The sequence below is a fragment of the Hippocampus guttulatus genome, chromosome 1 (assembly GCF_054856545.1).
Source record: "Hippocampus guttulatus isolate MCC_2025c chromosome 1, RoL_Hgut_1.0, whole genome shotgun sequence".
Classification (NCBI taxonomy): Eukaryota; Metazoa; Chordata; class Actinopteri; order Syngnathiformes; family Syngnathidae; genus Hippocampus; species Hippocampus guttulatus.
The window spans coordinates 10994793-11020045 of record NC_141261.1 but is presented as its reverse complement, the minus strand read 5'-3'; the positions used below and the strand labels follow the sequence as shown (position 1 = coordinate 11020045).

Sequence of the window (25253 nt, the reverse complement as noted above, 5' to 3'; positions counted from 1 at the left end):
ACTAGTAGAGCCATAAAGAACTAATCATCCATCCATCCGTTTTCTGATCCGCTTTGTCCTCACAAAGGTCGCGGGGGGTGCTGGAGCCCAGCTGTCTTTGGGCTTTAGGCGGGGGACACCCTGAACTGGTTGCCAGCTAACGACAACGAACAACGATCCGCGCCCACACTCACACCTCGGGACAATTTGAAATGTTCAATCAGCCTGCCATGCATGTTTTTGGAATGTGGGAGGAAACCGGAGTACCCGGGAAAACCCACACAGGCACGGAGAGAACATGCAAACTCCACACAGGGAGGTCGGATCCGGGATCGAACCCACGACCTCTGCACTGTGAGGTCGATGCGCTAACCACTGGAACACAGGGCCGCGCGAACTAATCATTGCAAAGAAAATTTTGTGGTGTACTTCAAATCCATTGTTATGGTGTATGCAGGAAAGTTGTATAATCTCTGTCATTGGGCAAATACTTCTGGACCTAACCGGATATTGGATCTGGATTGTTATTTTCAAGTGTATCACTGCAGACGTTCCCGACTGACATGTGCAAGTGCAGAGGAAAAATTCGACATTGCAAATAAAATAGTGCTAAACCAAGAGCAAGATTTGACACTTACAGTATTTGTTGACTTCCTCATTGATATGTATACATGCAAATGTCCAGGGTGATCGCACAAGCCTAGCAAGAACCGTACATATTTTTTCAACATTTTGTTTTTGAAACGAATTCATCAGCTCCGGGGGAAGAAATTTCTTGGAAACAAAAAGTACAAGGTCTAAAAGAAAAAAAAAAGAGATGCTGCTGCCCGTGACTTCAATGTTTTGTCTTAAAAGAAAAAAAAAAGAGATCCTGCTGCCCGTGACTTCAATGTTTTGTCTTAAAGAATGTCACTTTTCATGAGCTGCTGGAACTTGACCGACATCAAATTTCTCTGTTTAGGGATTTTCAGGTCCAGGAGCCCAGTCAAAGAAACAATGGAGCAAAATGGTCTTTGAAGTTGGTGTTGAATAAAAACTGCACGGTTGACACATGAAATGCCCTCACAGCTGGGCTGCCCCCAACTCAAAGAAAAACAAATACTGTGAGAGAGGGGGACACGCCGCTCCTGTCTCAGCTCCATAGGACCCGGAGGTGGGCTTTCACGATACGCCCGTAATGATGGATGGATTCAGAGGAAAGTCTATTCACATGGAGATGTTACATCATAAATATTTACACAGGACTGCCATATCCATGTCGCCTTTACTTGTTTTGACACAGTGGAAAAAAATGTAAAGGACAAAAACCCGCAACAGAGAAGTGGGGGAATGGTGGAGTTGACTTTATTATCCCGTTCTGAGTGAATCGAGAATGCAGATTACGCTGCACGGTTTTCCTTTTTGTGCAGATTTGTCGGCGATTGACCGAATGAACTCCGTGTTTATTCAAAAAGCATTGCCCTACCGCAGAAAGCTGGACAAAAGAAGCGCGACACGAAAGAAAATGAGCTACAGTTTGCAAAAATCAATAATGGTCAAGTCTGCATTGTAGGAACACAAGCAGAGAAACTGTCAGCTAAGCGCAAGGTACTAATGTTTGGCAAATCGTCACTTTACTTAACAAACAATGTGCTCCAGCCTAACGAGAAGGAAAGGGGAGACGTCACTGTTGGTAAGCAGCCCTATACATTTCTGCTCAGTGAGCTCAATTAAAAGCCCAAACGTCCCCCGAGATCGTCCCTGGGACCAATGAAAACAAATTTGGCAGTTTAATTTTCTTCCCACTGTCTCGGAGAGCGACTGCGTGATGCTCCAGGAGTGTTCCCTGGGCCGACGGTACGTCGACGAGAGCCATGAGGAGAGAGGGAGGAGGTGGGGGGGTTTGGTGGGGGATGTCACGCCAACACTGCGTTAAAGCCGGGTTGGTCTTTATAAGTTGCATTAACATTTATCACAAGCCAATTAAACTAACGATGTTGCTGCAATGTGGTTACACGCCAGGGAAACGTTTGGATGGTATACACAGTTTTGACAGTCGTACCGCACTTGCAAAGCAACTTGTTCTCTGCAAAGAGCATCGGTACATCCGCATCGACTCTATAGAAGAAATGTATAATACATGTGCGCATCTTTCAGGGAATCTTCGCTAAGTGCCGCAGTTGTCATTCCGCGTCTCCTCTCCAGTGTGCGAGTGACACCATCAGACACAAAGGAGCGTGGCGTAGCCCCCCGTCTCGATTCACGACCGCGCCAGCCCTCAGCTGTAGCCGGGGGTCTCCGAGTTTGACATGAGGCAGCCCACGGTGTCACGAGTGAATGTTGAGATCCCTCTTGACTAAGAGGCCAGGGGCAGGGGTTGTTGTCTGCATCTTCATGACAGACTCCCACATCAGCATTGTGCTCATACCAGCTAACATCATTAGCACACAAGGTTTCATCTCGGCGAAGACGACGAGTAGGAGGAGAAGGGAAAGGGGGGAGAAAAGCAACCCAGTTTCTTGAAGTCACAAGTCATTAGTGTCCTCTGGAGAGTCAAATTGTACAGGGGCAGATTTTTTTATTTTTTTTAATCAGCAACAAAAGGTTTTATCCTCTTGTTAATTTGGTGGACGTCATTTTTACTTAGATGTCTGTGTCTAATGTCTGCTCCAGTAATAAATGCCATACGGTGGGGGGGGGAAATTACATTATTTTATCAAAATGACAATGTGGGCTGCTGCCGTGACAATTTCCAGACATAAACCAGGTATTATGGAACATCGGCCTAAAATCAACACAAGTACTGTAAATATCAACACGGCGCACAAAGCAAATGGAGCTGTTCTTCTTTCAAACAGTGCCTTCATAGCTGAGCTCATAATAACAAGATGCACGACACGATGAAAAAGGCACAACTCTCCAGCTGTTCGTATGCAGGAACTCATAAAAGCGTAGTTGTTGTACGTCAAAAGCAGCATATTGTGCTTGTCGCATGGAGCCAATGCACTTCTGTCTGGCGTGTATTTTCCACAGTGTTACATACCTCATGGCATGACAAGAATGGGAGCGAATGAGATGGGGCCCCTCTTTGCAAAACAGATACATCAGTGTGCCAGCATAGCGTACGACATTGCTGTGAGTTAATCAGTTGGAAAATAAAACGGTGGGATTCTAATAAGTCATTTGTCAATTTTTACAACCCCCAGACACATTGATCCATGGGGATTAATGAAGATGCCTGATATTGTTGTAGATATGAACAGGGGAGATGGTGGGGACAGTAATCAGTCATGGCGGAGATTTGTCTTACCTCCTTTTCTCTTCCTGGGGAGTCACTCCGTTCAGGGGGGAATCACTTCATCTGGAAAAGGAGAGGCATAAAAAAACAGAAATGCGGATTATTGAAACATATACTGAATGAAAAGAAAACAGGTCATGTCGTTGCTATGCAGCCAACGACAACACTCTCGACTCCCGATGACTTGTGGCTCACGTGATTTTTATCAACAGTATGAAGGAGCACACATGTCAGAGCTCCGAGAAGAAGACCGTTGTCGGGAACAGTTGTGAGAACACAACGCCGCGTCAAGGAACAATTGGGTCAGAAGATACTCATTCAAGAAATGCAAATTCACTCCAAATCAAATCAATCAGCGTGTGGACCACCTCCATCACAGTAAAGATCCCCCCCCGCCCCCCCCCCCCCAAAAAATTGGCCAAATGCTTTGGCGAACGCGGATTTTATCCATCCATCCATTTTCCAATCCACTTATCCTCACAAGGGTCGCGGGGGTGAGAGGGGGGGGGGGGGGGTGGAGCCTATCCCGGCTGTCTTCGGGCAGTAGGCGGGGGACACCCTGAACCGGTTGCCAGCCAATCGCAGGGCAACCGAAACAACCATCGACGCTTACACTCACATCTAGGGACAATTTAGAGTGTTCAATCAGCCTGGCATGCATGTTTTTGGAATGTGGGAGGAAACCGCAGTACCCGGAGAAAACCCACACAGGCCCGGGGAGAACATGCAAGCTCCACACAGGAAGGCCGGAGCTGGAATTGAACCCGGTACCTCTGCACTGTGAAGTCAACGTGTTAACCACTAGATCACCGGGCCGCCCACACGGATTTTAGATCCACAAAAACAAAGCAACGCAAACATGAATACTAACCAATCACAAGCTGCACCATTGATCACAGTAAAACGGCAACAGTTTCCTGCAATAAGCAGTAAAATGGAACCATGAACTTAATTAGTTCAGAGGTTCTGTTTGTGAGCTAAAGCCATTTTTACCATTAAAATGAATGGAAATACAGCCCCGGAACCAAGTTACGTTTACCTTGTTTTTATGGGTTTTGAGCCCTTTATTGCCTCTTTGTTCTTCAGAATATTACAGAGCGTTAGCACACCAGGCTTCCCACCATATGATCTGAAATATGACCGGCCCATATTGCAAGTCCAACTGGGAGGGGCGTGTGCCAAGATGGCTGCCCCTTCAACATATGGTAGATTTTGCCATAAAGGTTTAAGTTAATAATTACTAATTAAAAACAGTATAATTTATCGGTTTTAAATATCTTGTCTTTGAATCCAATTCAATATCAGTTGAACATGATTTGCACCGCATTCTTTAATTTATGTTTAACACCACGTCACAACTTAATTGGAATAGGGTTTGTAGTTTGAAGGTTAAATAAGTCCAGACTGTTGCTCCAATGTCGTTCCTGACCTCAGCAATTCCTCTTCAATTGTTAACTTTCAAACATCCATGTCGAGCTTTTCCCAGCCACTCTCAGCTTAGTTCCGTTTCAGCCACGTATTTAAGTCACATTTAATCTATTTCAATATGCGCTTGTCACATGTCTCTCCTATTTGCGTAAAAAGTAAAGGCGCATTCGCCACTGATGACACCCATTAACCCTGACGAAATGTAACACGAGGACAAACAGTGACTTCATCTGTGCCGCTTGAGTCACTTTTAAATCCTCTCAAAAGTTTCCTAACCTTGAGAGCCCATGCATCCCCGAAAAAGTAATAATAATTCTAACCTGATCTTCCTACTTATTTTATATCTCCCCTCAGCAACCTAACTTCTTCTCGGCAACAGTGCAGTTATTAATTCATGAGGCACTAATTAGTTCTTTGTTTAATTTTGTGTTAAACAGACTGACCGGAATGATAACGACTCGCGCTGTAGCGCTTCGGTCCCACGCCGCTCCTGTTTGCTACAACAAGGGAGCATCGTGCGACTAGCATGATGAACCCAATTCCCTTCTAAGTTGCACTTCATTAAGTCAAAATGTGACAAGGAGCTTAGAGGAAGAACTGGCAGATCTGATCATACATAACAATGCAGGCCCACTAAGTTTCTGGGAGGGGAGTTATGGGGTGAATGGGGGGGGGGGGGGGGGCTGGTGGTGTGGGACGTAGCGGATTCATGGATGCACGTTGATAATTTTCTATTTTTAACCCTTGGGGGACGTCTTTCATTTTCCTTTAATTGTTTTTGTTCTGAGCTGAAGTGTCCTCTTTTTAAATTGCAGCTCCTATCAACTCCCCTGATCAACCCCCCTGTGCAACATTGCAGGCAGACAAGTAAACAACAAGGTTGCCCTTTTGCACGGCGCAAACGCTCACGACGCTTTCCCGCGGAGCTCCCGTAAAGTCCTCAACCGTTGGCGAGGAACCGTCGCATGATGCTGGCGAGGTCAAAATGAACATTTTTGGCAATGTAAGTTGAAAAACCTGCTGAGTTGACAGGCCTGTAAATTCGCAAATGCTCATTCATAAGGCAAGAATGCATTAAGGTGTTGCCGTATTTTACTGTACATAGTGCACCTGCTGTGAGATGTGGGAAGAACGGTGCCCATGGAGCTTCTTCTTAAAACCTATTTCCATCAAATACAGTGTCGTCGAATCATTTTTGCTGTGAATCTCAATTTCACTCACAATGGACGCATTCCTCGATACACTAGCGGCATTGCATCGACGGGGGGACGACACTTTCTTTTGCCAAATGGGGTATTTTTGTTCCAAATGCTTTTTCATCAGCTGACAAGCTCCACAAAGATGTTTAGCCTCAGCAAGGACTGAATATATGATAACATCAAAAAGCGGACAAGTAATTACACTGTATAATAGGCAAGATTGGCATTTTCAAAATCATTTTCATGTGGATGGAAATGACATTGCATTGACTATTCTGTATTCACTGGTGCAGATAAATAAACAAGGCATGGAGAGGAGGGGGCTTGTGGCGGGGGGTGTGGGGGGCATACAGAATGCAGAGTACAATGGCAAGCAGGTCAGTAATTAGAAACTCTGTTTGCACAGTAATAATTTTAATATATTCATCAGGAAACAGAGCATGCCTAGAATGATAAAATCCTATCAAGGAACATATCCCAGCTGCATTAACCTTTTAAACAGAATGACAGAACATTGTTGGGCACCTTGAAGAAGAAAATATTTTTTTTAAATGCACAGAGAAGTCCTTGTGGTATGTAGTCACACTTCAACTATATACTGTCGTTGGAAATATGACATGATGAAATACAACCCTGACACGGATATACAAGGACTTCCTTACACTTACGCATTCTTAAACACAAAGGAATCTTTTGCAGAGTTTCATACTTTTAATGCTCCAATTTTGACTGTCGCTCTTCAACTGACTGAAGAGCGACGTTGAAACGCAGTCTGCTTATTGCACGAGTGTTGACAGCATGTCGGTAACCTTGTTTGTTAATGAAGGTGGCGGTGATGATTCTATGGAAATGTTTGCAAATTGCTTTAAGGAATCCTGACATGCAAAAAAACCTTGCCCTCCCAATGTCATTTCTCAAAGAGACACGAATATGTAATTGTTGAGGCAGTCAAGGTGGAGTACAAAGGTAATTATTCTAAGGTAACTGAAAGGGGTTGAAACGGCACGTGGCATTTAGCTAATTTTGTTTTTATTTAAATGGAGGGAAACAAAAAAAAACCTATGCATTGTATTCACCGTTCAAATCTGCAAAAGTTGAATTTTGAAAATAATTTAAGCTCAAATTGTTTAGGGGGGCCGGGGGGTGGGGGTAGCTAGCCATATACTCTTATAGCCACATTCCATCTAAAAAATGTACTTCCACTTTCTGTATTTTTTAAATTATTATTTCGGGGGAGGGGGGGGGGGGGTGTCTTGTGCTTATGAGGGAAATACTTTTCCGAACAAAGATCCGTAGAGGCCTGGGAGTTACCTTGGTAGCAGTCCCCTTTTTCTTTGTTTTCGCTGGATTTATTTTAAGAATATAACATTTGTTTTGCATTCTAAATGCGTACAACGTGATTAGAAATAAGAGACCATCTTGTCAGACATTCTATGACAACACTTTAGAACCCCACGAAACTGATCTCTCGTAAAGTCAGACCAGGTATTAGTTAGCGGGTGTAAACTCTGATCGTGAGCTGAGCATGATTACCGAGTTGTCCACATCATGCCTGTGCAACTTCAGTAAGTCGATTTTCAGACAAGTTTGCTGTAATTCATTTTTCCCTTTTGATAGTTTTGTTTTGACCTGGCAACATCCCACCACTGTTCTCTCACAATGTGAGCTAAATGGAAGCCTTTTTACTGAAACAGCCAATCTAGTTTCTGCTTCCTCGTTTTCATTTCCCAAACAAATTTTCAGATGAACATCTCCTTTCTATTAAAGCACTTCCAATTGCATGAAATATGATCCACAACAATACGTCTGCACTTGGTCAGCATTTGGAGTGGAGCAGAATGGGGAAACTGACCATTTACTCATGCCTAGTTGACAACACCTCGTAGGCCCCTTTTTGAGCTGTCACTTTTGCCTTCTATTCTCTTCCTCCCCCAGGGGAGGACAGAGTCGGGGGCGTCGGGGGCAGCTACCTCCACAGTCCCGCTGTCCCGTCCTCGCCTAATTTTTGTTGTCCGGCCCTTTGAAAGCTCAATCTCACGCAGGACTAAAGAATTGTGATCCATGTGCAACAAGTGCCGGCGCCATGGAAACCCCCGTTTTCTTCCCAAAATATTCCATTTTATCCCCTTTGAAGAGCTGTCACCAGGCATCACACGACCCCGGGCCAGACCATAACAAAGCCTATTTTCTGCCTGCTTTTTGATTGATTAAAAAGGACTTTCTAGTAAAACCATGTTAAAGGACACAAAAAGTGACACACACAAAGAAGGGACCCTAGCAGATGGCCCAATCAGACAGGTTCCCCGGTAATAGGGCACAGAAATAGGGAAATATCATCACTGTCACCAAAGGAAGGGTCAGGGCAAGCGTGTAACTTGACTACAAAGGTGATTAAGAGAATGATTGCCAACGTTTGGGATGACATAGGTGGCTTGTGTCTATAGGTGGCTTACTTCAAATGAACACACCGTGGCGTCCAATTTCGATACACAAACTGTTCTTAAAGGACATCATCGGTGCTGACACTTGCTCATTTCTGCCTTTATGTTTTGTATAACGTTCAAATGGTGTGGACATACAGACGGATGTCCACTGGATTACAGAATAGGACTGAACTGCGATGTGAACAAAAAAATACATGTTAAGACAAACACACGAACAGGGATGCCTCTTGCACATGTTTTTGCTCTTGGCGGAGGTAACAAATTGTGTTAAACGGCATGAATGGATGTTTTTGTGTAAGGTAAAAATCGGGAATGGTCACTGCTCTTTTCATAACAAAACCGAATCTAAAATAATACCGTGGCCAACGTTAAAGCAAAGGGTGACTCAGTTTCTTTGTTTCCACATTGAGGACTATGCACTCGACATATTTACCAAGATGATAGGAGGGGTTGCGGGTGTAGAGAGGGGGGCGAGGTATTAGAAGCTCCTACATATGAGCAATTAGTATTCCGGATACTTATGGTTCTAAACACAAAAAGGCTTCACCAAATCCCCACGGCAGAGGTGTCAGACGGAAAATGACGAAAATCTGCTCCTTGACAGGGAGTCATTTATATTTTAGCTTCGTTCCATTATCTTAACGAATCCATCATCAGCCAATGCAATATTAACAGCAGAAAATCAACTCATTAGATCCAGGGGGATTTAATCAAGATTGCAATCATGTATGCGCTTCCTGGAGAGTTGGCTTCTTTTTTTTTTTTTTCCCTTTTTGGTCCTTTCCACGTAATTGCCACATCTCAGATCTTAATAAATTATTCTCGATTTGAGATTGATGCCTTTTTCCCCCCCTTGCCTCTCACGCCATGCACTCAATGTCTCCAACTATAATATTTACCATAAACATTATTATGTCATGGGCACACAGTTTAAAATGGCCTTTAGCTAACTCACAGAAGTAATTGGCTTCTCTATTTCTCTCTTGTTTCCTTGCTAATTGCCCACTGATATTACAAAGAGTTCCCTCAGAAGGAAAGCAAAGAACCCTCCTGCCCAAGCTGGGATATGTTGCAAGGAATTTCCCAATGTGAAAATCAACGCAATGACTTTTTAGTCACTTTGATAACACAGTGACTAAAAAGTCATTGTGTTGATCTTGTTTCATCTAAAATTCTTGTTTGAAAAAAAGACCATCACATAGGTTCTTGAAAACATTTGAATGTAAATATACTTAATCAAGACAGTCAAAACAGCCGCATAGCAGGTTCGTGGTCCCAGGATTTCACTTTTTTGAGGGGGTGTTACAATTTAGTTGTTTTCGTTGTTTGATGACATTTTTGCAACATAGTTTTGATTTTCAAACTTGAATGTCAGAAAAAAAACTGTATTTTGTGAGTCAACGATTCAGAGCATTGTTTTGTGTTCTGTTAGCAGAGACACAGTACGCTGCTTGCCTTGCTGATTCACTTCCGGGTTTTCCCTTAATGTACAAAAGGTAATGATAACGGAGCGGCATTCTGACATATATACACACACGCATGCACACACACACACACACACACACACACACACACACACACACACACACACACACACACACACATATATCTATATATTTCTTTTTTACATGGAGATCTGAAGTTTATTATCTTGACATGCATGACTTGGAAAAACAAGTACTCCAATGGTATTTTACATTTCTACAGAGAAGCAGTAATGTGAACATTTTCAAAAATGTCCACTGTAAGGTCCATATTTAAATGTTGATGTTCAATGTTTTGAGTCTATAAAATACCCGCTGCCATTTTAGTTGTGCATGGCCCTTATTGCACGGCTAGGTGTAGCTAGCTTGCGCAGCGGCAAGTTACCAGACTCAACTTGCTGCTTCCGCTCCTTACTCAGCGGTAGGGAAAGGATAGGACAGTGTACCTGTCTCTACATTTATGTCTCTTCTTTGTGGCAAAGGCACTTCATTCAGCAATGACTTCTAATATGTTCAACATGATCTGAAAGTGCAAAAACTGTCAAGGACCTTTAATCTGACTATGGAGCAAAGCATTCCGTACAAGGTCTAACCTGACCTTGTCACTGCGAGTCTAATTTGCTGTCTGTTAGGCAATATAAAGCTTATGCCAGGCTATCTACGCCACTCCCTCCCAGTCCGTCTTCTTCCCTGCCTGCTTGGTCTGCCTCCCTGTAGGAACAGAATAGGGGGTGTGTAGCGACAGCACCAAATGCTTTGTTAATCCCTCTTTCTCCGAGATGGCCACAGTAAATCCCAGACCTCTGTAAACCAATCTCAGAGTTTTTTATCTTGATTTATTAGATTACGAGCCCTGGGTCTCTGAGCCTACGCATCACGCACTAATCCTAATCGGAATAGACAAGTATTAGCCCAGTTCAAGGGGAGCTAAACAGCAGTAGTGGCCAACTTTCAGTAAGAGGGAAACTACAAGCTTATTGGCTTGAAGGGCTTTTATTTATCCATTTCCCTTTTTTTTCCCTCCACTTCCATTAGTAGAATGTGTATGTAATTAAATGCATAAATCCTGACACATGAACCCTCAAAAGGCCTAAACCCACTGAACCCCAGCCAGTTTGGCTTTCTTTTCCTCGCACAATGAAGTTACTGAGCCAAGCCCAATCATTTGTATTTTTCTCAGATTTCTAACAATGAGCAAGGCAAACATGAAGGTCCCATTGAAAACAACTGCAAGAATTAATTTTACATCTCAGTGAATTCAAGGCAGTGTTGTCAAATTATAAGCAACACGGCTTTGTAACTAATTTCCCTTGGTCCAGAGGCTGGTAGAAAAAAAAAGGAGTAATCATTTTTATTTCTGTTAATTAGAAAGGTGTCTCCACGCAGTTGGCATCTGCGGGAGAATGTCACAAGCACTCATATAACCATGACTGACCTTAAATTCAAATGCGGAGGTGGTCTCAAACATATTGCAAACGGTTGGTCTCGCATTACTTTGAACCAATCCAACCGATGCGGACGGCTAGCGGGTCGCTGAATGGGGGCCATGTGACAAATGAGGCAAAGGGCTGAGGTACATTAAGAACCGGCTGCTTGAACACTAATGCTGGTCACAGCTGTTAGTCTGCCAAAAACTGCGGCGGCGACGATATCCTGCATTACTATTGAAAACCACTAAACCTCCTCCCGGCTGCTGTAAAGCTATACAGCTGCTTGGCGCCAGCACAATCACTGATCAATCTTGGAGAGTCAAAAATGGAGCCCAGTTTGTCGCCTTAATGTGCTTCGTGGGAGGTCACTTTGGTGACCTCAAGAGGAACCGGAAGGCTGGGGTGTATCTGATACCTTCAGCGGTTTAGCAACATCCATTGGAGTCTACTCACCGCACGTTTGCGTATGGCTGGTCATGTACAATATTTGTGTCCTTGCGTGATGTACATTCGTGTGGCATCACAACAGCACCGCGCTCGCCTCTGCCCACAGCCCTCAGGGGTGACAGGGGAGGTAAGGGAGATGTGACAGCCATGTCTGCTCCCTGTATGTGTTTGTTTGCCCCTGAAAATGAGACGCTGGTTTCACTCCAGCCCCCTGGGCACGTTTAGTTGTGCCTTCACTGCATCGCCTTCATCTGATACAAAGTGCAAGTCCACCGCATGATAATTTGCCTCTGCTGGTGGGGTGAAAGTGGATACATACAGTACTGTACTGTATATTACCGCATGCACAATTCAATTAAGTCATTCACTTTGTTTAGTTTTAAATCACGGAGATGTGGCGGTCATATTTCAGTATTTGCTCTGTTACTCGACAAATAATTGGATGTGGGGGCAACAATTACGCAGGCTCCACAACTCCAGTGATATTTTAAATTTCGTCAAGGAAACATTTTGCAAGTTTAGATGAATGGATTGCTTGGTTGCTTCTTCCTGGTCCTATGACATATGGGGCCACTTGTTGCCAGGCAGAGTTTGGACTGCCCAAGCCTAACTACCTAAAAGGTCAATTAAAAAAAATAAATTTTATTGATATATACACACACACACACACACACACACACACACAAACACACATACACACAGTGGTTAGCACGTCGACCTCACAGTGCAGAGGTACCGGGTTCAATCCCAGCTCCGGCCTCCCTGTGTGGAGTTTGCATGTTCTCCCCGGGCCTGTGTGGGTTTTCTCCGGGTACTCTGGTGCTTGCATGCGGGGCATGACGAACATCACACGTGAACGGGCGCCTTTTGGTTGTTTTTGATACACTACACACATAAAACTGAAGGGATCCAAATAAGGCTGTGTGTGTGTTCTGAACACACACGCACGCACACACACACACCCACGCAAATGTCATAGACACAGCAGACCGATGATATACGGTATAACATGGAAATATCCGCCATGTTTATTCATACAAGTTAATTTTGTAATTATCATGACTCAATATTTATTACAAAGCTATGGAGGGGAGGAAAACTGGAGAGACCGCTAAATCGGGTAGGACGCTGCTCCATCTGCCCCAAGTGCAAAGTTTATACTTGGATGTCCATTATATTGAATGTTAATTTAAAAAAATAAAAAAGACGAAAGCAGCTGAACCTCATACTTATCATGGTCAGAGCGTGCCAACTAAAGCGAGGAATAGATTGCCTTTGCTTTTGTGTGATGTCCTTACAACTAAGTGTCACCAAGTGTACATTACAAGGAATATTCATTTCCTGAGGAAAGCCACGTCAGCCTTGTGACTCAATCCATATCCATTCTGCCCTGCCTGTCCGTGCTGCCTCTTTTCTGTAAGTGCCAGATATTTCACCTGCCTATCAGTTTCCCCCTGAACATGCTGGTATATGCAGGAAAGGCGCCCATATAAGGTCAATGATTGTCCTCTGCAAAGCCCTCCTTGAAACTACTATCTTGCAGCCTCAACTCCCCCCTTCCTCCATCACTCAAATTACGGTGTGTAGAGGTCACGGCAAGAAATGGGTTCAATTGGGCTGATTAACTGTAGTCCAGTTTTACATATTATTAAGGCTGGGTGGAGAAAATGGCGACCATGCCGCATAAGCTAAAGAATGTGAATCATTACATTGGTATGTTTACAACAGTGAACCGGTGACTTTTGGGTTTTCTTCAGTTCTTGGAAGAAACCCTGAAAGATATTCAGCATTGTGGTGTATGTTTGCATGTTTAGCCCACATTAAGAGACATTTTATGGAAAAATAATAAGAATCAAAGGATATCCGGGTAGAAGAAATGTGCCAAGGTGATGGAAAGCAGCTGCTCCAAAACGACAAAATCAGGAGGGGGTTAAGAGGAGTCAGTGGGGGCTAAAGAGACAGTAGGTCTACCAGTGACACAAAGAGTGGCCAGGGACTGCAGTTTAGGACTTCTGGAAACCACATCAATCAAAGTGTGGAGCACTGCCAAGAAGACGTTGTCAGGGTTCCAGGGAGGAAGAGAAGAACGAGAGGGGCTCAGGAAAGAATCAAGTAAATTACTTGATTTGAGCAATATAACAATTACCATAAGTAAGAACTATTTTGGTAGTGGTAGCGTTCCATGTCGAGAGTCAAACTTCGATTTGGGCAGGTGTCAAAATGAATTTTCCATCCAGATCGCTTAGATTTGGAATCGTTTGTTTTGTCTGAGTATTAAAAAAAAAAAAGATCAATAAGATAACCAATCAAATCAGAATATGGAACAATCTTTCCAGTTTATTCAAGTAACTTGTTCATTTAAGGTGCAGTCGACTTGCCGGAGTTCACCGTAGTTCACCGGCAAATAGGCCTGGCATACGAATAGCCAAAATTCATTCACAATTGACCCCACTGAAATGCATTTGGAAAAGTTTGTTGTATCATTAATTATGAGTACTATTCTCCCCAAAAACACTGCTAAATATTCAATCAATGGAAATTGTTTTAAATGAAGAAAAAAATCCGACCGTCTATGCTGAGAAACCTTGGCAGCACAGAATGTCCCTCTAGTGAACAGAATAGTGTTTGCCATAATGGCTTATTTTCCGATCAATGACATTGCTCGATCAGCATATCATGACAATACAACTGCTCACCCGTTTTGCAATAATATGCAAAATACCTGCCGACCCGCTCAAGATGATCAGATCTGCGTAAATTCTACATGATCAACAGGTATAACAGAAGTTCATCAACTTAATGTACATCCATCCATCCATTTTCTGATCCGCTTCTCCTCATGAGGGTCGCGGGGTGTGCTGGAGCCTATCCCAGCCATCTTCGGGCAGTAGGCGGGGGACACCCTGAACCGGTTGCCAGCCAATCGCAGGGCACACATAGACGAGCAACCATTCGTGCTCACACTCACACCTAGGGACAATTTTCAGTGTTCAATCAGCCTGCCATGCATGTTTTTCGAATGTGGGAGGAAAACGGAGTACCCGGAGAAAACCCACGCAGGCACCAGGAGAACATACAAACTCCACAAAGGAAGGCCAGAGCCGGAAATGAATGTGCCGTGAGGCCGACGTGCTAACCAGTCAGCTATTGTGTTCAGGCGCCATCAATTTAATAAGGATTTAATAATCACACACTTTTTAGACAGTGTTTCAACTTGAATGAAGAGGGCTAACAAACTTTCTGTCCTGAACGCCCCTCACCGATTTCATTCTCTCACATGACATTTTACACAAGTAAAAAATGAAAGCAACCATTAGCGTGATGGAGAAGGTTATATTTAGGGTTGAAACGGGTCCTCGAGTAATTTGACTGACAGTTTCCAGTTGAGCGGGGCTGTGTTCCGCACATCAGGCAGACACACCCACAGCTTTTTAGAGCAGAGCCTCATTTTACACGCTTGGTGATTTTTTTTTTTTAAATTCATTAAAATTAGGCAGTGTTCTTAACAACACTCTTCTTCGTGGTGTGTGAAATTTAGAAAACATTTATTTTTGCTTTGCAGGGTCTATAAGAGGTTTCCAAACTAAAAAAAAGAAAAACAGCCCGTAGTCACACCCCACCGTCAGGCCAATCAAGAGGCAGCCACTTGTTCAAAGGAGCACCTGACTTAAAACCCACTATGTCGCTTCTATATTTGTATCCTGATAATCTGCTCTCACATTGCAAAACTTTGTCCCCTTTCTCGCAAATTCATCACCAGACTTAAAGGCCACCACTGCACCCAAAGTGCCTTACCCCCCCTTTTTTTTTTTAAAAGAAACAGTGGCATTTATGATCAAGCCCCGACATTCCTTATCTCGCTGCAGAGTATTTCAAGGCAAAGTGTCACTTTTCCTAATCTGTGTCACTTGTGACGCCACGCAGCCCCATCCAAAGTGTTGTACGAACAGAAGCATGCACACACCCACACACTGTCACTTTTCGTGCCCTTTTCAAGGACAAAATCCAGTCCAAAGCACACAAGTCAGGCATGTTGTCGAACAGGCAGACCTTTGTGTCTAAAGTGGATCAAAAAAAAAACAGAGAGGCATCAAAACTCACCTGTTAAACTTGTTATGATCTTTTCATCGACTATATCGAAATGAACAACTATCAGCTGAGTAGCGTGCAAATGAAAACTCATCTTATGTTGTGAATATTCTAGTCAGTACGGGCGATTCATTTTGCTTCGTAAGAGTCTATTTTATCCGAGATATTGCAGGTAAAAGTGTACAAAGTTGACTATTGTAAGTGACTGTTGTAAAGTTGAATCCTCTTGCCAAGAAGTCATTCTAGGTTATGCTGTCCTGTGCCCGTAAATACAGTTTTGTTCACGGACTTCCCTTCGGGGACTCATGACCTAAAAAGGTAGTGTCTGATTTCTGGGGTTATTTTGAGTTTGTGTGATAATGCTCACTCTTGTCCCTCTTTAGAGATTCTGACGAGAGGCAAACCAGAAGAAGGTTATTTTGGGCTGATAAAGAATCTCTCAATGGAAGTAAAATACGAACGGTCGCTCCAACCGCCGAGTGCAAACACAGTACACCGAAGCACAAAATGATTCATATCCTCGGCCACATGTCGGGTGAAACTTTAGACTTTAGACCTTGAGTTGGTTTATTTTCATCGTATCGAAGAAAGTGGAAAAGGATGACTGGATGTAGCATTGAGAGTGTTTTCACCTTTTGATTTTATTTATATCCCTGAACATGTGAGGAAACACGGTCCAGGGAGCTGTAATGGGAAAGGCTATGAAAAATATTCTCAAAATAAACATGTAAAAATGTATTTCTTTGAACTCAGGGTCTACAATCAAGTAAGAATGGTGTCAATCAAGTCAAAATGTTGCATTCGCCTATTTGAAAAATGGCATGCGCATATCCATGGGATTTTGTGTACTTACTAGCATAGGGGTGAAAAGTAAAAAGTATGTTTTTATTGTTGACAAATACCCTCATTTTCAATTATTTCAGCAGGAACTCTTGGGATGAAGACTAAAATGAATTTGTGAAATCACATTTCTAGTCCTCCAAAAGCACATGTGTCGAAGTCAAGGCCCGGGGGACAGATCTGGCCCGCCACAACATTATATGTGGCCCGCGAAAGCAAATCAAGCACGTCAACTTCCACGATGCTCGCTGAAGTCTAAACCAAAATTTCAAATTGTCCGATGTAATCCATAATAACGTGGGGATATTGCAAGCATTTTCTCGTTTCCAAACCCCTTATTACACCACATAAGCAATGTTTAAACAAGTCATTATTCTTGACTTACGATTTCAAAACTACGTATCCATCAATTCATTGTGTGCTGTGGATGTAGTATGTGAAAGTGATTAAACATCTATATGGTTTCATAAAGGCGACCCGGTGGTCTAGTGGTTAGCGCATTGACCTCACGGTGCAGAGGTGCAGGGTTCAAATCCGGCTGCGGCCTTCCTGTGCGGAGTTTGCATGTTGACTGCATGGGTTTACTGCGGGTACTCCGGTTTCCTCCCACATTTCAAAAACATGCATGGCAGGTTAATGTAACACTCTAAATTGTCCTTAAGTGTGAGTGCGAGCGCGGATGGTTCTTCGTCTGTGTGTGCCCTGCAATTGGCTGGCAACCGGTTCAGGGTGTCACCCACCAACTGCCCGAAGACGGCTGGGATAGGCTCCAGTATGCCCTGCGACCAGTGAGAATAAGTGTATTAGAAAATGGATGGATGGGTGGATGCTTTCACAGAATTCAGTCATAATGGGCCTCTAAGGGAAACACGCGACAAAAATGAGTTTGACACGCCTGTCCAAAAGGTTTTGGTTTGGTCCAACAGACTCGTCGCTTTAACCAGCCCCATTTTATTTGTAAAAGCAGAGATGCACTTTTAACCCACCCAGTGTACTTCCCCTCCTCAGTATTGAGCCATTGTCAGGGGGGGGTTCTGTTTTGTTGTTGTCTCTTTTGAACAGTTGGCAAGTTGGTTTTTTTCTCCCTGCTTTTGGTCTTTTTCGCAACTCTCTAATCTGTTTTGGTTCGGGTGATATGTGACTTCCTATCCCTGGCCCCATTGTTTTCCAAAATTTTAGAGGAATGAGGTTAAAACAAACTGTTCCAACGTAGAAGGTCAAACAACACTGTTATGAAACCAAGAAAAGAAGACTAAAGGTAACAGCATGAGACCATCAGGGTATTCCTGTTCCTGAGCAAGGCTCTGTAAACACCCTCTCTGTGGTCGAGAGTGAAAAAAAAAAATCTCTTCATCTTGGCACAGTGGACTACTTCCTGTGATCCTTTGTCTGCATCACAGTCTCTTGTGTTTATGTATTCTAGTTCAAATCTGTATTCTCAAGGACTCCCTGATCATTTGCAAAAGACCCAAGAGTATTTCAACCCAGCGTAATCTTTAATACGGTGATCCAAGCAGGCAGTTTGGTGAATGCCGGACCCTTGACCTCCGTAGCTATCCACATACACTGAACAATTACACTCAGAATGCACAAAGTGCTTTCCATAAGATGAGGGAAACAATAAGGAAGGGTATGTTCGAAAAACGCTTCTGATAGAGTGAAAGTAATGAACTCTTTAAAAGACCGCTTGATCAGAATATTGAATGAATTACTCCCAAATAAGTCGAATCTCATATGCACGTGTCGTGTGTCACATAAGACAGATCTGTAAATGTCTACCTTCTGTTTCCATTTCTTCTAAGGTAGCGGGAGGAAATAAGTATTTAGCACTTTAGCACTTTAGCACTTCTACTGGTCCCTGTCGATCCCCACGCGTGAACATCTCGAGCATTTTGCAATTTTTTTTTACCCCAATCCTTTTTTTTTCTTCTCCACACCTTCACCCTCTCAGCTGTTCCTCCCTTTCGTCAGACTCATTTCACACATTTCACAGAATCCGCCACAAAGACATGAAAGAGGCAACTGCGAGCCGAGAGCCGCTCGCAAAAAAAAAAAATAAAGCGCTCTCGCAGTACATAAATGCGATCTCTGTTATCCAGCTGCCCTCCCTAAATCACTCCCAACCCCTTCAACAAGTGGTCACAAGCCGGGGCAAAGCAGACTCCTCCGATTGCACGACAACCACAAAAGAGGATTCCAAAAACTGATTGCTCAAGTCAAAAACTGTATCTTTGAACATAATTACAGTATGCCCTTGTATCCTCCTTCCTGTTGGTGAAGTAATGGTGCAGATATTCCAGAGAATAAAAAAAATAATAATAAACTATAGCCCAAGATGGGAAGTGGGAGGTTTTTGTCAGCCTTCTTTCATGTCAGTGTGTCAGGTCATCGGTCTTTGGAGAGAGGAAACGGCAGCACGCAAGTGAGCACGCGATCACATCAGGCATCGCCTTTTATTTCATATCACAGTATGGGGGTACGCTTGTGGAAGGAAGTTAAAAATTAAATAAATAATGTTACAGCCCGTAAAAATCTGCATGTTTCGTTTCACGTTTTTTTTGTCCAATGAGACTGAAATCCCACAATGTGGTCTGCCAAAGCGATTATGCGTTTGAGAGGGATGGCGCCGCAGTCGCGCAGCAAAGTCAGAACGCACGTCATCTCCGAAAGGCCTCGACATACATTTACAGCCGCGGCGCACATGCAAGCGCAAGTAGACTGTGCTTACGGAACATGTGCTACTATAAGCGTACCAGATTTTCAACCAGATGCTGAAACTTGCTCTTTTCCTTAGGTTGGTGGAACAAAAGAGCTTGGCAGAAAGACTGACTCGATGAAATTGTGACACAACAAACAACATCTGATTACACCAACACAACGGTGTGGATATCCTGAAATTTTGCACGACTGAAATATTATTTTTGTCCCTGTAAGAGTGAATCCTAAAATACATGATCTATGTTTGAAGAGAATTGCTTCAAATGTCTGCAACGACTGTTAGCGCTGAATTGTGCAGATACTGCATAATCATAAACGGATTTTCTTTTTGGCTGAAATGGCACAACATGAGTTGCTCTTCCCCCACCAGATATTTTGCAGACTAGGAACTTGAGCTGCCCAGTGATGTCACTGGGCGACCTATTTGCAGTAGTAACATCATATTCCCCACCTCTGAGTGTAAGTTAGGTTGTGTGCTTATTTCAGGACTGTATTACACAGTCAATCTTGAATTTTGAAGGCTCGCCTTCAAATGTGACTTTACATCGCGTAAGCTAACGTTGTTTTCATTGCACATGTGTAGTATTCACCATTGTCTCCAGTTGTGGTAAGTTGATTGACAGTGAACAATTGAGTGGGGCGTGGCTTCAACACATTCAGCAGACACGCCCACAGCATTTGAGAGCGGAGACATTGGCTTGACTTCATTTTGAAGTCTTATTTGAGAGACTCGGCGTTTGTTTTAATCTGGCACATTTCAAAGGGATGTTAACATCTCCCTTCTCCGTGGCATGCCAATTTTACAACGGAGTTCTGAATCTTGTTAATTCGTATTTTAAGTTAAATAGATCAAATATCCCCGTTCTATCGGATTACGGTGTTTCTGGTAAACCCTGCGCTGTCACACCACAGTATTAGGTACAGTCATGCAATTTGTAGAGATGATGTAAGAGCTGCACTTTATGACAGTCAGTGGCAAGAATTTAAGAGGTAATGAACAGTTTGCGAGGGTGTAACCGGTACTCCATTGTACTGTGAGCATGTTTCTAATATTTTGGTGACTTGGGTACATGAGAACCAAAATTACATCTCATTTAATAACCATAATTTTTTTTTCTTTTTAATGAATGAAAACCTCCCTGAGAGTGTCATTCATCACAGAGCATTAAAGCCTCGACAAATACAAATATTCCCAAAATTACTGGATCTCGTTTGGTCATACAGGTGTCTCAAATGTGGCCAGTGGGTGCATACACATTCAGTTATCATTCAAATAGTGAAGAGTGTACTGGTTCGACTCACCAGAACAATAAATCCAGCCCAGGGATGGTCGCTAAAGTCCCATCAACCGGTTTGCAGATAAAGGGATTTTTTTATTTATTTTTTTGGTGTGTGCTGACTGCATTGTCTCCAGCCTCCATTCTGGTAATCTATTGTGTGTAACATGCTCTTGGTCACCTTGACTTTGGTTGCCATAGTTCTCAACACAAACATATCCCCACCCAGAAATACACCAAATAAGGAATGGGGGGCAAAGGGGGGGTGGGGGGGGGGGGGGTCTCATAAACAGAAGAAACAGAGGGAGAGGCAGAGATATTCTCAAATTTATTGCAAACAGGTCCAAGAGATTCCAGTGTGTACATATACTCGCAAGAGGTGACTGGTGACAAACACGCACACAGTCTGGCTAATTAGTATACAACATTAATTGTCCTACACTCGGCTATTGTTGACTCAAAGAAAATGATAATTGCATGGGCATCAACACAAAATGAATTGAAGCTCTTTGGAATGGAGAGGTCTTTCAGGACAAGTCTGTTTGTACTCAAAATGACCTTTAAGCACCTTCCTCCAACGCGGAGGAATCAGGCTACAAGAAGGCGGCCGTCCTGTCTAGCTGTCGACCCCGGCAGATGTGAGTTGTGAAGAGTTCAAAAGAATTCTGCGAGGGGGCACCTCCATTTACATAATCCTCCAGATATATTCCCCAGCAAACTAATCAAATTATTCACAAGTCCGGCCCCTTAACTACGTCCACCCAGCAGTCTTTCCTCTTTCCATTAGCAGCCTGGGTGCCTAATCGCATCGAGCCAACCAATGTCACTTTTTTCCCTTTAGACTGGCCGCCAGACGGAGCAAACAAACAAAGTCGGTGGCGTCCGCCCTCCTTGTCCACGTCCTATTTTCCTGGGATTTGACTTACTTTCGAAGAAAGGAGCGGATCAAGAGGAGGGGAACTTTATCATTTGCCGTACGCAGTCTTGAAACAATAGGACAATACAGTATGTCCAAATAAGGCTTTCCTGGGAGGTTGGCTGTGGCGGTGATTAGCGGGGGCAGAGTTGGAGCTATTCAGGCTAACTTTGAAAGACAAGTGCAGATGACACAAGGGATTTTGATAATCGTGGGGTTGGGTTCCTTAAGGGCCTAATCCGAAAAGAAGCTAAACAAAACTGCTGATTCAAACACAAGTATGACTTATTCAATAAGACCATTTCCAACGCGAGACCGTTTCTGTCCGCGTGCTGCTTCGCTCACACGGTTTCAAGGTTGCCGGGCGCGCGCACATTGTCGATTCCATGTGCCAGCTTATCGATGGAGCGCACGTCGTTTTGCATTGTCAACACGCATCAAGTCCAAAAATAAAAAATAAAAAAGCATGTCATCTACATAGAAAACCTCATGGTGTTGATAATACATAAGAACAAATCTCATTTGAAATAGAGAGAGTTCAGCGTGCTCCTTTATTTGGCTTCCCTTTGGCGCGGCTTTGTTTGAAAGATCACACTGTTAATCAGCCTGCTGTCGCTTTGTGTGTTCCATCCACTGCCAGGGGGTAAAAGGTTTAATGGATCAGCCAAAGTTTACATCCCGTATGCGGTCATTTTCAATGACTTCTTTCCCCACACTGAAATAAACTATTTTATGTCTCCAAATATGCAGATCATTTTGCTTAATGAAAGATGCTTGACGTCTCAGATCCAATTAATATGCAAATGCGAGTGAGGATTTATTTGTGACATTCTGTATGGGTGAGAGAAAACAAAAACGCTTCTTAACAGTAACACTAATTGCTGCGACTAATTGTCACATATCATCATTCACTCTGAATCTCATAAACACCTAGTATTTAAAAAAAACTGCAGGTAAAGGAACACACGATTTAATCTTTTCCTTTTTTTAACTTCTATTACTTTATTTCTGCCCGGGGTCGGCTGATGTGCAATCAAAATAAATCTTGTTTCTGTTCTGAAAAAAAAAAATGGTTTGTTCCGTTGCACAATTTGTTTGCAACATAATATATCACTCCCATGTACAATTGCTGCTTTTTCTCTTTTAAAACAAAGCCGTTAAAAAAAAAAAAGTATGCGGGTGTAACACCCGCGTTGAGTGTGACATACATTTTATGGCTTTTCAGTCTCTTCACAATATTAAAACTCCACCAAAAGCCAGACTAATGCAATTTGTCTTTGACATGACAAACCTTCAATCGGCGATATATTTATCACTGTAAAATAAAATCAATAATGTAACTCAACTATTAAAATCCTTTCATGGATGAAGCAATATGCTCTTACATCACCCTCAAGTATCATGCCAAATGCTCCATTCGTTGGAGGACTTGCATTTGAAGAACCGTAAACCCTAATGGACACCTCCTGTGACATATTGTTGAGAACACGGAGTTCATTCGTTTCCTAATTGTGATATAGCACGCTGGACGTCAACGCACATCAATTCATAATGAATGAATGAATGAATGGAAAATGCTATATTTCAAGATTGAATGCTGAAAAAACAAAAGTAATTGAACAAACGAAATAATAATTAAAAGTATCGGCTTATACCGAATAAGCTGCTTGAGCTGTGAAGGAAAAGACATTCATGTTCTCTTGTCCACTATGTCATTCCGTACAACATTGAGTGAAATGATATGATTTAGTGTCGCCCCAAATGAGAAAATCTTGCAGGGCTGTAAAAATAACAATCAGCCACTTTGGATTAGAGGGCCATATGTCCAAACTAACAACAGAAAAAAAAGAAGAAGAAATGCTGACGGGCAGTGCGGTGAGCAAAATAAAAAATGATCCACTGACAACACCACTAATGCTTTTAATCTTCTTATGATATCTTTATAGCTTTTAACCTGGCTTTGAAAGACTCACAAGGCTCACTGCTTGAATTCCAAAGAATGGACAGGACACCACTTTGCAGTTTGGACCTCCCGTAAAGAGCCAGAAGGTAAAGTTGTTGGTGGCATGCATTATAAAGGTTTGCTATTCAAAGTGGGCAAAACAATGAGTAGTCAAAATAAATTGACATGCTTTTGATACAGTATTGAAATTGTACATCGGAATAAAGGTGAACAAAAAGACATGGGTGCACCTTGTCTTATAAAATCATTGAAGTTATGATTTGTATTGGAAAATGTATGGCCATATCCCTAAATTTTAAGACACCAGCTGTGCATTCACAAATAGCTAACGGGGCATATTTTGGAGATTTTCACTTTTGGGGAGTATTTGCTTTTGTTGCCCAACGGTTGTTTATTCAATTATTTTCAGCAGTTCAATTACACTGTGAGGCAAGTTGTACAAAACCCGTACAACCAAAATCATGGCAAAAATATATAACTTGAAACCTACCAACTCCCACACAAGGTCTAATAACAGCAAGTAGAACAAATGGGCTTTTAAACCAGATTCAAATCTAAATTGAAGTAAATTTAAGTCAGTCAAGTCAAATTTATTTATGTAGCCCTTAATCACAAGAGAGTTTCAAAGGGCTTCACAGACCCACAGTTGACAAATATTAACGACATCCCCTGATCTTAACCCCAGTGGAGGGCAAGGGGAGAAAAAAAAGAAAAAAACACCTGTGGAAAAATAAACCTTGAGAAGTGGCTGTAGATGCAGGAATCCCCCATTCCGGAATGATTAGGCTGTAAACATGGTGGGGGCTTGTCTAATCAGGGGGGGACAGCTCATTCCAGAGTCTGGGGGCCATCACAGCAAAACCACTGTCTCTCTTGAGTTTCAGTGTTGCTTTTGGGACAACAAGAAGTTATCTGCCAGCTGACCTCAGACACCGTGCTGGAATAGATTGGTATAAAAGGTTAGGACCACAGGATGAGGCCGGTCTATTCAGATCTTGATGAGCAAATAATAATATTTAAAACTGAATGAAATGAAAAAGGATTTGCAGCCAATGGAGAAGTACCAGGTGGAACGTAATCTCACCTGTACCAGGAGAAATGTAATCTCAAGCAGTGGCATTCTGAACCAATTGCAACAGAGAGAGGGAGGCCTGGTTTACACCAATAAAGTCGGGTGGATGATTACTTTAGTCATTTTTGTTTTCAATCATGTAACGACTGGACGTCATTTCCAGACCTTAAATTTGGCACATAGTCAAGTTGAGAGCAGCCAAACTATATCTGTTTTTTTCATAGGTATACAAAAATACACACTTACAAAACACTCCAGAAAACATCTCTATCCAGTTGCACTCTTTCTACTCAAGACGTTTCTAGCCCTCACAATTATGTGTGAAAACAATTCAACTTTAAAGATCAAATTTTACCATTTCTGATTAAGATATAAAACGTGAAAAGAAAGATAGCAAGCTAGCTGCATAGCTCGCTGCGTAGCTCGCTGCAGATCGATAGATAGATAGATAGATAGATAGATAGATAGATAGATAGATAGATAGATAGATAGATAGATAGATAGATAGATAGATAGATAGATAGATAGATAGATAGATAGATAGCATTACAAAAAGAAGTGATGTCATTGCAGCTCATATTGGTGGTGTCACCTTTTTTAATGCGGAACTACATGGCAGTGGACCATGGTGCTCGCAACATTTCACACATATCTGGTCTAATGATGTGAAAGGAGTATGTTTTTTTTTTC

General features: G+C 42.7%; 1 protein-coding gene across 2 annotated transcripts in view; it reads right to left on the bottom strand.

Moving 5' to 3' along the window:
- The window catches only part of casz1 (castor zinc finger 1), a 197447-nt gene that overhangs the window by 106209 nt on the left and 65985 nt on the right, over nt 1-25253 (bottom strand). For both annotated transcript variants that reach the window (XM_086109352.1, XM_086109362.1), the window contains exon 3: nt 3269-3319. The gene's annotated coding sequence lies outside the window, so the exon portion shown is untranslated. The remainder of the gene's footprint in view (nt 1-3268; nt 3320-25253) is intronic.